Consider the following 15,347-nt stretch of genomic DNA (forward strand, 5'->3'; position numbering starts at 1 on the left):
TGAGAATTAGGATGACTATGGGCCGGATGTTGTGCTAAGCACTTCATATGGATTATTTTACTTAATTCTCACATTCCTTGATCCCTAGTACCCTCTCCTCATCAGTCTCTGCAAGGCCCCCGTTGTTTTTACCTATCTAATAATAGAAAAATGAGATTTTTATTTGAACCTCATTTTATTTAAATCTCCTCCCATTCTCCTCCCTCTGCCTAGAAGCAACCATTCTAGTATACTTAATTTAACGTATATCTTGTTTTCATAAGATGTTGCAAATATGTGTTGTAACACAGGTTGTGTTGTTATGTTCTGTACAGTTTTTTATCCACTTTCCAAGGGTAGCAAGGCCTGTGTCACCATTATGCTAGACTGCGGCTGTTACAGGCTGTCCCACGATGCTTGAACTACTGTACTAGAAAAGTTAACTCACACAGTGCTCTCTCTCTCTCTGTTGATGTGCAAGGACCCAGCAAGAGAGTCTGAGAATATGAAAATCATGTAGTCTTGGTTCCATTTCCAACTAACAGATTTGGGTTCATTTAGTTACAATAGATCTTGAAAGGTCAGCAAAACGAAAGGATAAACTAGAGATCAGTGGAAGTCCACAGGTTGGCTGGAAGTATGGTCTGCTTTCCCTCCATCAGCTCTTCTAACCCCAGGTCACCTCAAATAACAACAAACTATGTAGATATGACCCATTTGCCATAAAAATAGCTTTAAGACAAGTCTCCTAGCCTCCCGCTTCCAACCAGAGTAGCATCCCAAGCCTCTGCAGAGGACCAGGTCCAGGTACACTGGTACTTTGGTAAAGCACCTAACTCACATATCCAAGTCAATTCCTGGTGGTTAAAAAAGTGATGCTCTTTTTATTTTCATTTTTTGTTTTTTTCTTTATTTTAAAGAGAGAGAGAGCATGAGTGGGGAGAGGGGCAGAGGGAGAGAGAGAGAGAGAGAGAGGGAGGGAGGGAGAGAGAGGATCTCAAGCAGGATCGATGCTCAGTGTGGAGCCCAATGTGGGGCTGAATCCCATGACCTTGGGATCATGACCTTAGCCAAAATCAAGAGTTGGACACTCAACTGACTAAGCCATGCAGGCACCCCTAAAAAATAATATTCTAAAGCTAGAGGTATAATTAAAACTGTATAAACCAATATAGTCATACCAAACTAAAGACCCATTTGAGGCCAAAAGCCCCTCCATCATCCCCTAGTGTTTAAAAATTCTACCTGTACCTCTGCCCCACACTAGGCCCCATTCTCCCCCTCACCCCTACCTCACATTATTCTTCTTTCCCAGGTTGAACTGTGTCCTCTCAAAAAGATATGTTGAAGTCCTAATCCCTAGTACCTCAGAAGGTGACCTTATTCATAAAATAGGACAATTGCAGATGTAATCAGTTAAGATGAGGTCATACTAGAGTACGGTGGGACCTTAATCCAACATGACTGGTGTCTTTACACAAAGGCCATGTGTAGACAGAGAGACGTACATGAAGGTGGAGGCAGAGATTGGAGTGATGCATCTACAAGCCAAAGAACACCAAGGAATGCAAGCCATCACCAGAAGCTGGGAGAAATGCATGAACAGATTCCTCCTCACAGTCCTCATTAGTTCCTTCTGAGAACACCTTCCAACACCTTGATTTGGGACTTCAGCCTCCAGAACTGGAGGAGTATAAGCTTCTATTGTTTTAAGCCATCTATCCTATGGCAGTCCTATCAAACCAGTACAAGGCTGGACAATGCTTTCTGGGCTTCATAGGGAGACATTTTAACAAGGCTTTGACCAACATCTCTCATTCCATCACCCCTGCCCTCCCTGTATAGCCAATCCTGCCAATCCCAACTCTGATAGATCACATCATCTAATTTCTCTGCTCCTATTCACAGGCTAATAAGGTGATAGTGAAATTTGATGACTCGGTTATGTTGCAAAGTCATTGTCTCCAACAATAACTTGCCCCTCTCTGAGCCTGAGCAATCTTTCATCACACTGAACTAAGCACCATAGAGATTCTCCACTGGACAAGGGAGGAGTGGTGGTTAGAGCTCATAGTTTGAAATCAAAACTTTGCCTCATTGCTTTACTTCATTTAAAATTTATTTTAGGGGTGCCTGGGTGGCTCAGTTGAGCATCTGACTCTTGATTTTGGCTTGGGCCATGGGTCATGGGATTGAGCCCCACACCAAGCTCGGTGCTGAGTGTGGAGTCTGCTTAAGATTCTCTCTCTCTCTCTCTCTCTCTCTGCCCCTCTCCCCTGCTTGCACATGCTCTTTATATCTAAAATAAAAATAAACAAATAATAAATAATAAACAAACAAACAAACAAACAAATAAATAAAATGTATTTTAAATTTCTTGGGGCACCTGGCTGGCTCAGGAGGTAAACTATGCAACTCTTGATCTTGGGGTCTTGAGTTCAAGCTCCATGCTGGACATAGAGCTTACTTTAAAAAAATAAATAACACAGGGCGCCTGGGTGGCTCAGTTGATTGAGCATCCGACTTCGGCTGAGGTCATGATCTCACGGTCTGTGAGTTTGAGCCCCATGTCGGGCTCTGTGCTGACAACTCAGATCCTGGAGCCTGCTTCAGATTCTGTGTCTCCCTCTCTCTCTGACCCTCCCCCATTCATGCTCTGTCTCTCTCTGTCTCAAAAATAAATAAATATAAATAAATAAATAAATAAGTAAATAACATGATTAAAAACTGTATTTTAAATTTCTAAAAACATTACAGGAGGTAGGTGATTTTTTATGTTTTGCGAAGGATTGTAAAGGTCTGTAGCATTTCCCTTTGTGCAGTGTCACCTGTTTGAGGTTAATAAGTAGGAAAACCTGGGGTGCCTGGGTGGCTCAGTCAGTTGAATGTCTGACTTTGGCTCAGGTCATGATCTTGTGGGTTCGTGAGTTTGAGCCCCACATCGGGCTCACTGCTGTCATCCTGTCAGCTCAGAGCCTGCTTCAGATCCTCTGTCTCCCTATCTTTGCCCCTCCCCCCCGCTTGTATTCTCCCCACAAATAAGAACAAAACAAAATAAGTAGGAAAACTTGGATTTGAATCCAGGTCTGCCTGATTCTACCCTACTCTACAACCCAGCTGCTTGTCTCTACTCCAATAAAATTGTTCACTGAAAGATCACCAGTAGCCATTTGGTTGCCAAATCTAAAGATCTTTTTTCTCATTCTTTGTTCTTAGCTTCTCTGTAGCATTTGAAACTGGTGACTTCCTCCTCTCTCTTGAAATGATCTCTTCTGCATCTGCTTCTCTTCTAGACCTTTCATCTCTCAACAACTCTCTCTCCCCTGGCTCTACTTCCTTCTCTCTTTCCCCAACAGGAGTGTACCCCAAGCACTCACCTAGGTCACCTTTTGCCCCTGGGTCTACCTCCTCTTGGTAATTTGATCCAATCTCCTGTTTTGCCATCTACTGGCATAACCTTGCAAGGCATCTGAAAATCTTTCCAGACCTGGGCTTTTCTCTCAAGGTCCACATTTCTAGCAGCTTCCTGGACACACTGCCTGACTGTCTCTCTACTTTAAACTCAATACGACAACAAACGAACTCACTAAGCTTGTCCCTCCAGACCTGCTAGGTCCTTACTTTTACTTTCCCAAGCCAAAGACTTCTCTCTGACTTGTCTTCCACATGCAATACATGTCAAATTTAGCAAATTCTAACTGCTCCAATATCTCCTATCTCTTTTCTCTCTCAGTTCCCAACCACCTTTGGCTTCCTTACTATCAGTAAGGATTAGCACTTTATGGATTGTACATTAGCACTCAGCAGATGTCAACTATTGCCACACACCCATCTCTCTTCCTTCCAAGGCACGTCAAGTATGGTTGCCAACTCAGTTGTGAATGCATGGTTGTGAGCATGACACTTTTCTGCTCAAAAAAGCTTCAGTGGCTTCCTATGGCCCAAAGTATAAAGTCCAGCCTCCCCTGCCTGACATATGCACTGCACATGACTCCAACCTATCATCACAGCTAACTTTTTCACCATTCACTTTTCTTTCATGTGCCCTCCCACCAGCTAAACTGAACTACTATTTCTGTTATGAACACTTCCCTTTCTCACCTCCTTTCCCTACCATCTTTGTCTATAGTCCGTCTTCTGGGAGTACCCTCCTTTCTCCCAACTCTTCATTGGCGAATACTACTTATTCTTCGACGCTCAGTTACAATGCCACTTTCATAAAGCCATCAATGAATGCTTTGCTCTGCTTTGGCCCCTGAAAACTTATTGCTCCAGCCTCTGAGGTTTTGTAGCTCTTTATTTAGACCTCTGACACTTAACATTTCCTTTTGTATTAAAGTTACTTGTATTAACAACAGGCATCCCTTGTTAAAATCTTAATGCATTATTTCATTTAATCCTCCTAATGGCTCTGTGAGGTAACTACATTATCTCCGCTTTGCAGGTTGGGAAAACGGAGGGATGGAGGGACTAAATGATTTACTCAACAATGCATAAGTGGGGAAGCCAGGGTTCAAATGAATAGAGCCCCAGAGCCTACTTCTCACCGCTGCTATACAAGACACTATTGTGGTTTGCTGGACAAGGAGCTCTTGGATGGCAAAAATCCTTGTGTGCCCTATCTTTGCATCTCCCAATGTAGCTAATGACATTCACCGCACTTTAAAGAAGTTTAGCGAAAAGAGGAACAGACTTGGTCAAATGTTCCCTTTCTCTCATCTATAGGGGGGTAAATTAGTGACTATGATAATGGTGTTTCATACAAAGACTGCAGTTCCAAATACTGCATTTCCCTGCTGAGCCCTCCTCCTTGTTTCTTTTTGCTCCTTTTCTGTGTTCAGACTGTGGACAAGGCAATGTTTTGGGGAGAGTGTAAGGGACCTGTTTCTACTCTGAGACAACCTTACACGAGTTCTCTGGGGACTAGAGACTCCCTGCGCAGTTCTCAGGCAGCAGCCCTCTCTAGATGGCATATGGCTACAGTTTGCAACCTCAGGCAATTCCAGAGAATGAACCTTTTGAAATGAAATAAACAGAGAGGAATGGGACCTTTTATTATCTCCAGATGGGACTGTGCTGCCTTGGAAGCTGCAGAAATAATTCTGTAACGCCTGGATCCTACTTCTCTTATCTCCCAAAAGGAAAGAAAACTTCCTTTCACTGAGAAGTGGTAAATTGTGTTAATTAAAAAGCCAAGATGGAATAAATGCTGCAGATTGAATCCCCATACCCCCCCATCCAGATTTTTCTGGTTTGCTTTATAGTTACCTTTGCATTACTCTCCCTCATTTTAAATAAGATATTAGGTTGAGTTGGAACACACACACACACACAATTGTAAAACTGTTGTTTATGAGTCATTACCCAAGACTTAGATGTTATTTTTAAAATGAGGATGAAATCTGGCAGTGAAATATCCCTTAGGGTATTATCAGAAAAGGAAATATGAAAAGTGTATCTATAGTGGTTTTTGCTTTTGTTTTTGTTTTTGTTTTTACTGTTGGTGGTGGCCAGCTGGGCAGCCTACTCATAGAAGGTGCCCAATAAACATTTACTGAATGAATTCCATACTTAAGAATTTTGGGCTATAACAAGATAAAATGTAACTTTAAAATTGATGGTGCCACCTATTGGTGAAGATATAAAATGTAAAATGATCACTTACATAAGAAATTAATGTTTCCCAGTCTTTTGTTACTTATTCCCACAGAGATTCTAAGAGATATCGAGGAGCTGGAAGGAATAGTTTGCTTGATCTGTGCAGACAAGAGGCACTAATGTTTTCAATTAGTTTGCTCTCTGCTGGAACCTACTAAAAGCTCAATATTTTGGAAGGTGCCAGAGAAGTAAAGACATGGCCCTTGACTTCAAGGAGCATCTTATCTAGCTGGAAAGAGAAGACCTATCTCCTGAAAACAATCAACAAATACAAAAAAACAATAAATACCCTGACATTAAAATGCACGATGTTCATTCCATGCCTATGGTTATATCTTGTATATTATAGAAGTATGGTAGTCAGACTTTTTGGACAGTACAGGAAGAAATCTGTTTTGCTTACCACTTACCCCAGGCCTAGCATACCACTCCCTGGCACTTAATAGACAACGATAAACACTATAAATACACATCACTTATAGAATATTTTAAATCCAGACTGGCAAACAGGTCAGAAAATACATGTGAACACAGGAAGTCCTATGGAGGAAGTGGGGTTTGAGTTGTGTTCTGGAAAAGTCCTCAAGGGATTTATAACCTAATACAGATGAAGCCATCTGTGCAGGCAGCCCTCTTATAGTCATGGATTTGTGTTTGCACTTGAGATTTCTGTAGTTTGCTGTGCCAACCCACATTTTTTTCTGAGTCAGTGACTAGGTTTTTACTCAATATTGGTGAAGTCCAAAAGCAAAGGAGAAGAGGGCAGATGGTGGGTAGTTGCAAGACTGTAAATACACATTTTACTCCTGAAATCTTATGGGCAGGAGTAGTTCCTGGAATACACAGGTACCCTAGTTAGGTTCCTCCAACTATGTGTTCCAAAGTATTTCTATAGTATTCGACAATATGTATCAAGAGTCTTAAGATGATGTATCTTTTGATCTAGTACTTTTTCTTCTAAGAAAGCATGCTAAGGAAATAACCAGAAATGTGACGAAATACTTTCTGGAACTAAGGAAAAATCTGTCCTCAAAATGGAAACAGTTAAGTAAGTTTTTTTGTTGTTGTTGTTGTTGTTTTTTTTTTTTTTTTTTTTTTTTTTTAGTTAGGTTAAGTTTGCTACAGATATAAGACAATTCTCACATGATCTTAAAAAATATGGCACAAAATTTGTACATGTTATCCCTGACTAGAAGGAATATAGGTTGTTTTGGTTTTACTGTATTGTAAGAAAATCTTTGAAATTTAGTGAGTGAAATTTAGTTCATCCATTCCGGTTATTTCTGCTTTCATTGTTCTTGGCTAGATTATTTTACAACTTTGTAGAGAAAGAAATTAACATGTAGAAAATTGATAGTAATGCAAATATATCCTGTTGTAGCTGTGTAAATGATTCTTATTAATGCAATGCAAATGAATTTTGTCTGGTAGATAATATAAATCTCCATAAATCAAATCCATTTGAACATGTTATAACATCTTATTGGTTCTTTCATTAATTAATGAGTTAAATAAAATCTTTGATGTGGGCTCATTTTATATTGATATGAGTCATAATTTTACCTTTCTTGAAAGCTATGCTTTAACACTGTATATTTTCTATATTCTAGATTTTACACAGTAAACGTGTATTTCTAATTTTTAAATAAACTTTTAACACATGCTATACTTAAATTTAAGTATAACATGTATGCATACTAAATTAAAACATGCATGTTTAATTTACATATGTATTCGTGCATACATAGATTTATAGCTCAGTGAATCACAAAATCTATACAACTATGTAACCAATCCTTAGATCAAGCAACAGAACATCATTACCATGAACACCGTTACCACCTCAGAAGTTTACCTTGTGTCTCCTGCCTAGTCACTATCACCTCCCCACGAAATGGGTGAACAGTCCTGAATTCTAACATCAGAGATTCCTTTTGTCTCACTTTTTAACTTTATATAAATGCAATCATGTGGTATGTACTCATCTGTGCCTGGCTTCCTTTACTCACTATCATGCTTGTGAGATTTGTCCACGTTGCTGTGTAAAGTTTTAGTTCCTTCATTTTCATTGCTATGTTGTATTCCATTCTGTGACTAGATTACATGTTATCTGTTCTGCCGATGAGCATTCAGGTTGTTTCTGGTTTGGGGTATTGTGAATAATGTGCCTGTGAACATTTTTGCACATATTTTTTGGTGAAAATATGAATACGTTTCTGCTGACTAGTGCATGTATTAATTTAAAATCTGAAAAAATAAACCTAAACTACATAAAAAGTCATGTTCTCTTTTTTTCTCTACAGACCATTCCAACAATATGAAATTCTCTCAATTAACAAATTCTTTTAATATATAAATATATTCCAGAAGAATTAATCCTCATTCATGCCTTATTGTGAATTTCTATAATCGGATAATGAAATCAACAGCTAGTGGAGAAGTTTCCCCTGGTGCTGGAGGGTGGGTGGAAACTTGCGTGAGGAAAAAGGAGTCGGAGATTTGGGTGTGACAGAAGGCAGTGAGTGTTGGAACTTGATGAGTGCGGCCAGGGAGAAGGAGGCAGGAGAGGGGAGATGTACTGACTTTTCCTCAAGGAAAAGATGTACTTGACTTTTCACTCAAGGTCTTGGCTGTTTCCCTTTGAAAAGAATCACTACAATTATTAATGTGATTTATCTGTTTTAAATAGTTTAGTTGGCAAAGTGCTTTCATATCCATGACCTTGTTTGATCTCGCTCTCACAAGAAGGCTAGTATTTTCACAACTGTTCTTGCTTTAGATGCTTAAAGCTTAAAATTGGATAGCACAGCTGGAGGGGTAGGTTAGGATTCCATGTCCTCTCATGGAGGCCAGGCTCCATAAGCTGAGCAAATCTAGTTCAATCTCTCCAGATCAATTTGGTATCTCCCTAGTCAGTCCCCATCTCAGCAGTAGGGGAAGAAGGAGGAATTAAAGATCAGGAGGAGTAGAAAATATGCCTCCGGCATCTCTTTTATTATCAAGTATTGTAGACGCTAAGGGACACGCCGGAGGTCTATCATATGTGATTAAGGGGAAAGAAGAGTGGTATAGACTCGCAGAGTTTACACTCTGGCCTCCTTCAAGTGGGCACTGACTGGATGAAGCCAGTGGGGTAGGGAGAAGTGGGTGATGGGGGAGGATGGAGATCCAGGATAGGCTCATCCCAGTAGGCTTGGTAGGGATGGGACACGGGACTCGTGGTGAGAATGGCAGTGGAGCGGCTGAGCACAGTCTGAGCTGGAAAGAAATTTTAGCATATCTTAAGTTTTAGGTGAAATGGTGCAATAGATGGTATGCCCTAGACAGGATGTATTGAGTATGGGGGTGTGGGTGGGCACTAGGTAAGTGGTTTGGCAGCAAGTCTGAGATCTTGAAGGTGGCGAACAAAGAGGCCCAGGTTGGGGTGTGGTCAGGAATCTCAGTAAATCTGAGGAGAGAGACTTTTGTCTCAAGAAGGATTTTCAGAACTTTTATCTGGACTTGTAGCTGTTTGAGATTCCTCGAATATGGTTCAGTTGAGCTTACTGTAAAGCACTCCCCATAGTCCTAACATCAGATGACAGGGGAGGTGGCTGTGGTGCAGGCCTCCTGTGGACCGTCAGGCAGAATGGGATTCACCTGCACACCCCTGACAGCTACTCCCCTGTGTCTTTTGCTTCAATGCCCTGAGAAAGAATTAAGGCTGATCCGTACCAACACTGTCAATGGGTTCACTCTAACCTGGTAAGCAAATCGTTGTTGACAGTTTCTAGGTGTACATTTTCTTAGAGATGGATTCTATGCAAGAAAAATGAGATTGTTGTTGCCAAGGTATTAATTTAACAAGCAAACAAGTTGCAAAATGCTAAAGAGGAACATGAAAATGTTTCCAGGCTTGCTTCCCACTGGGCTCATCAGGAACTTCTTGTCTGCTACCTCCCACACTACAAAAGCCCAATAACTTTGCTATAGAGTGTTCTATCCTTTTTCTAAAATATGTATTTTAAAGCTTATGGTACCTTGGGACTCCAGCACTATATACCCATAAGGAGCCTCTCAATATGCAAAATAAATAAAGAGTATGTTTTCCATTTTAAATCTATAAAAATAAAGGAGTCCGGGAGATTAAAGCAAAGTGTTTTGCATCACAGAATAAGGATTAAAACTGGATCCTTGATTTGCGATTAGGTACCTATCCAAGTACCTATCCTCCACAGAGAACATGCAGTCTTGGAGTCTTGCTTTCTACAGACCCGAACCATTAACCCTGAAGCCTGGCCAGGCTATCAGTTTGGACAGATTTCATCAGGGCTTGGCCCCCTGAAAGAGCAGACAGTGCTCAGCTGCTTCTTCCTCTCTAACTTCTAAAGTATCCAAAGGATTTGGCAATCCCATAGGCCTCTGAGATAAGTGCTTGATTGCCCTTCCAGGATTTCAAAGTTGTTCTTTGGGGACAGCCCAACCCTGATTGCTCAATGTTGTAGGCAGAAGCAACAGATTAATCATCGGTATGTGAGTTCCTCTTCTATGCTATCTGAAGTTTCTTGGATGACTTTTTAACTTATAAAGTAGTAGCCTCTTGAATGTTTCTGCTAAAAATGCTGTTCTCTATGTTTTTTTCAAATTCCCCCCCCAAAGCAATTTTCCTACTGATGAATATAAATTTGAGTTTCTTAGAATTTCATGAAGCACTATATATAAGGAAAAAGAAATTGAGGGACTAGTTACATATACCATTGATGCAGATTGCAGTTGAGTGAGTTTTGTAAGGCATAAAATTAGTATCTTATAGCATCTTATTACTAAAAAAGGGCTCGATTTGCTGCAGCAGGAGGAAAGGAGATAGCTCTTCAAGTTGGGTCATGAAACCTGTTGCCTTTGGGAAAGAGGAGCCACTGGATGCCCACCAGCCAGGTGAGGGTGGGATGAGAGCGTTAGGTACTGTTACAATTTTTTTCAAATACAGCTTCCTTATTAAAAAGGAAGACTTTCTCATATTTCAAATAGAAAATATGACAAAAGAGGGGGAGAAAACAAAATACACCTTACTACCACCACTTATTACTAATTTCTGCAGTAGCTTTCCATAGTTTCGGGAATTGACTTCTAAATTCAGGGAGGAATGATAATTATCCTTGAAAAATACCCTAAGTCGCTCAGTGATATGTTGCTTTCTCAGTTGAGCAGCTAATGAAGTAGTTGTGTTTATAAGCCATGTTATTTAAATGCAAACAAACAAATATAAAAGGTTTTGTCAACACTAGAATCACACTCCGCATGACTAGATCCTCAACGCATGAAAAGCACATGAGACCAGAAATGGATCAAATTCATATTACTTCCTTCATATTTACTTTGGGTTAAGTTTGAGCTAACTGAAAGGAAGGTAAGGCAGAAATCACCGTACCACTTAAAAGGTTCTCACTTACTCTCTCCTCCTCTTTTCCTTCTCTCCTTTCCCTCTTTCCTTTATTCTTTCTCTTTTACCACCAACTCTACTAAGTTTAGGTGAATCCTAGCTGAGGTAAAGGCTAAATGTGATGCTACTGTATTAATACATTTGCATCTATCCTTCAATAATTTTGAGTTATAAAAATACATACATATTAATGAAAACATTCAAATAGTACAGAAAGTATGAAATGAAAAGTAAGAATCTTTTTCCATCTTCTCGTCTCATTGCTTCGATTCTTTCCACTTTGAGAGAAGGAGTAAGCCCATTGGAAATGAAACTGGGGGCAGGGGGTACTTTTTGCACTCTTATAAACTGTGTTCTTTGTGAATGTGTGTTTTAAAATTATTTTAATGGGGTGCGCGCTCTCTCTCTCTCTCAAAATACATAAATAAACTTAAAAAAAAAAGTGCACCTGGGTGGCTCAGTTGGTTAAGCATCCAACTTCAACTCAGGTCATGATCTTGCTGTTTGTAAATTTGAGCCCCTCAAGGAGAGAGGGATTCTCTCTCCCCCTCTCCTTCTGCCCCTCCCCTACTTGTACACGTGCTCTCTCTCTCTCTCTCTCTCAAAATAAATAAATAAGCTTAAAATAAAATAAAATAATTTTAGTGGGATTTGGAGAGCAAGAGGGGATTAAATGCATATTCTCAGTCTACTATCTTGAACCAGAAGCCCTTTAAGAGCTTTTAAAACCATACTTATATTCACACATTATTTATCTTATAAAATTGGAACCATTGAGTACATATTGGTTGTCACTTGTGTTTGTCTTTAAAAAATTTTAGAAATCTTTATCAAATTAATAAATATTTATCTATAACATTACATTAAATACAAATAGTACACATCATCTGGATGTATTTAGCTAAACTCTTATTATTGGATATGTAGTTGCTTTTACTATTCCTGTATGGTGCATATTGCTTCGATGTGTTCCAGGTAGTTTCACTATAAACATCTTTGCTGGAGACATCTTTGCATTACCACACACATTTTCACTGCATAACTAATGGACTATAAGGCAATTCTGTCATAAAATATAAAATAATGAAAAAGAAAAAAGGGATATTGAAAAGGACATAATGAGACATGAAAAAACTAATAAAATTATGTATTAATTTCTTCCTTCTTTAAGAGAGGTATCGGTTTTCCAAACACTAAGATGTATATTTGTAACTGAGCTTTGTATTGGGTTGTGAAAGCCTTCTACATGGATGTTCATTCTTCACCTATTGTCACACGTCCCTTGATGGATGTTCCAAAGTTCCATGGGAAATGTGGAAGAAATGCTAACTCTGGGATGCATTTGTAACTGAACTTTGTTATCATTGTAACTGATATGTAATCATTTCCTAGTAGTGTAGCGTGCAGTCTGGCTTTATACTCTCTTATTTCACACTTCTAGTAAGTTTTGTTACCATATTTTCTAATAAGGCGATGTATGTATTTATCATCTACTATCTTAAGACCACTATGTCTACCCATCACTCTTCAGACCATTATGAGAGCTAGCCAAGATTTATATAATATAAAAATGGAAACTTTGCCAATGGAGAAATGAAACCAAACTGTCAACCAGTTATTTTATTTTTCATGGCAAAATTGCCTTATAGCCAATTATTACAGGGCAAAAATGTTGGTGGCAAAGATGTCTTTGGCAAAGATGCTTATGGCAAAAAATACTGGACATAATTGAGATGATCTGCCTGGTAGTTCAATCTTTGCATATATGCTTAATTATTTCTTTTTCTGTTTCTTTCTTTCTTTCTTTCTTTCTTTCTTTCTTTCTTTCTTTCTTTCTTCCTTCCTTCCTTCCTTTCTTTCTTCTGAAAGAGAGAGAGAGAGCACCTGTGCGTGTGTGAGTGGGGAAGGAGCAAAGACAGAAGGAGAGAGAATCTTAAGCAGGCTCCAGGCCCAGTGCTGAGCCCAATGCAGGGCTCAAACTCACCAATGGTGAGATCATGACCTGAGCCGAAATCAAGAATCTGACACTTAACCGACTGAGCCCCCCCCAGCACCCCAATTTCTAAAGATAGAGTTCTGAAATTTAAATTGCTCCCCAAGAGATATGTGCATTTCTAAAGCCTTTGAGTGTGCTGGGTATTTACTGTTTTTACATCTTAACTGTGTACTCTAAGAAGTTAATTTAGCTTATTTTCTAGGGTGGGACACTACTTCAAACTTTTTTCATGTCAAGATCTGCCTCATCTTCCAAAATGGGGAGTTCCCAGCACTGGCCTTGTGGGAGTGGAAGCATGATCTACCTCCTTCCAAAAACTGGAGGGAGTGATTTATCAGCTTTCTTTTCTCCACCTTTATATCCCCTCCTTTTTTTTTTTTTTTTTTTAAGAGGTAGAATTCAGCCTAAGGGTTCCATTGGATTGGAATTGGAAAGATGTATCTGTTCTAGGTCACTCTTGGTTCCAGATTGGAACTTATCTCGTCTCTTAAAACAGCATTCTTAAGGTAAACTCTTATCTAATGGCTAATTTAAGATATCTTAACCAATTTAACAAAGCAAAATGAAATCTCCACAAGTCTATGCAACTATTAGCAATAAAAATGGCTATTTCAGAAAATAATAATGACCCTTTCTCACTCCCAGCCATCTTGGCTGCTGCTCTCGGTTGGGGCCATCCCACACCTAAAGCAGGAAGATGGTGGCCACCTAGAAGACAAAAAGTCAGTGGAGGTGATTAACTCTAGGCTTCAATTCATTATGGAAAGTGGAAAGTATGTGCTGGGGTACAAGCAGACTCTGAACAGTCAGACATGGCAAAGCAAAACTGGTCATCCTCACTAACAACTGCCCGGCCTTGAGGAAATCTGAAATAGAATATTATGCCATGTTGGCCACAAATACAGTGGGAATAATGTTGAATTGGGCACAACATGTGGGAAATACTACAGAGTATGCACACTGGCTATCATTGACCCAGGTGATTGTATTATCATTAGAAGCATGCCAGAACAGACTGGTGGAAAGTAAATCCTGTAAAATTTTTCTTTAATGAAACCAGCCAGAGCTTGTTTAAAAAAAAAAAAAAAGTGAACTGAACTTGCAATGGACAGTTATTTTGGTGGTAAGATTAATGTGAATTCTGATAGCTGGGTAGATTGCCCATCTAATTTGTGTTCATTTCCCTTTGAACACAGGACAGCTTTCACAGAAAGTCTTGCGACACAAAGAAAATCCAGCACAGGGGACAGCACACACACATTCCCCACCACTCATACTCCTCTTTCTGTTTTTCTTGCTATTGCTACTATCTCCCACTATCATCAAAGTCTAGCAATGCTTTTAAAATAGGTAATGGGGTCATTATGGCTGGTCAGTGCATTTTCTAGGTTAAAAAGCAAAGGAAATATAAAAATGAATTTTCAAAATCTGTAGTGGTATATACTGTTTTAAATTTCATAGAGGAGTTTCACATAACTCTTTTGATCTTATAATATTCCTGTTAAATAGGTATCAAGACCCCCTTTCACAGATAACAAAACTGAGGTGGATGGAGACTTAAAAATTACTCAGGACAAAGTTTAAGGTTATCCTCCATTTCAGTACTCTCCCCTTCCTGCAGATTCTATGCTCAGGGATCTCATCTTACTGAAATTGTTCTTCATCTGAGGAGGAAGCAATAAGATGAACTGATCACTCTCTGGGATCAGGAATTTTATGTTTCTTCTTATAAAGCCCTGACATTCTGCTTTCCATCAGGATCATGGACTATTTGAGCAGGCTCCTGAACCAGACTTACATGACGGAGAGAAGCAAATGGTTCTGAGTTCCCTTTCCCTAGGACTAAACTCATGATCACAGAAATACAGAATAAAATGTTCCAGTAAAACTAGTTTCCACAGTAGGTCACCTTACATTCAGCTAATGGGGGATTACTTTTGAGATAAATAAGTGTAATTAGAACTCTGTAAAACACTTCTGTAAAGTCTTAAATGATTCCTACCAGAGAGCTCTGTTTTCCCTGAAGTAGCTAGAAGCACTAATTTGCTTAAGTTGAGAATTGGTGTCCAGAATAAAACATCTACTTCTGTCTAAGAACAGAGAAAATATCAGAAGTTTCCTTTTAAAGTGGCCAGGTTTCGGGGCACCTGGGTGGCTCAGTAGATTAAGTGTCCAACTTGAGCTCAGGTTGTGATGTTACGGTTCACGAGTTTGAGCTCTGCGCTGGGCTCTGTGCTGACAGCTCAGAGCCTGGAGCCTGCTTCAGATTCTGTCTCCCTCTCTCTCTAACCCTTG

At 39.5% G+C, this 15,347-nt stretch overlaps 1 pseudogene; it reads left to right on the top strand.

Moving 5' to 3' along the window:
• The first annotated feature begins 13,676 nt into the window (after positions 1-13,676).
• On the top strand, positions 13,677-14,111 carry LOC128311865 (60S ribosomal protein L30-like; annotated as a pseudogene).
• The last annotated feature ends 1,236 nt before the right edge of the window (positions 14,112-15,347 follow it).

This window comes from Acinonyx jubatus, chromosome C1, assembly GCF_027475565.1.
Source record: "Acinonyx jubatus isolate Ajub_Pintada_27869175 chromosome C1, VMU_Ajub_asm_v1.0, whole genome shotgun sequence".
Taxonomy (NCBI): Eukaryota; Metazoa; Chordata; class Mammalia; order Carnivora; family Felidae; genus Acinonyx; species Acinonyx jubatus.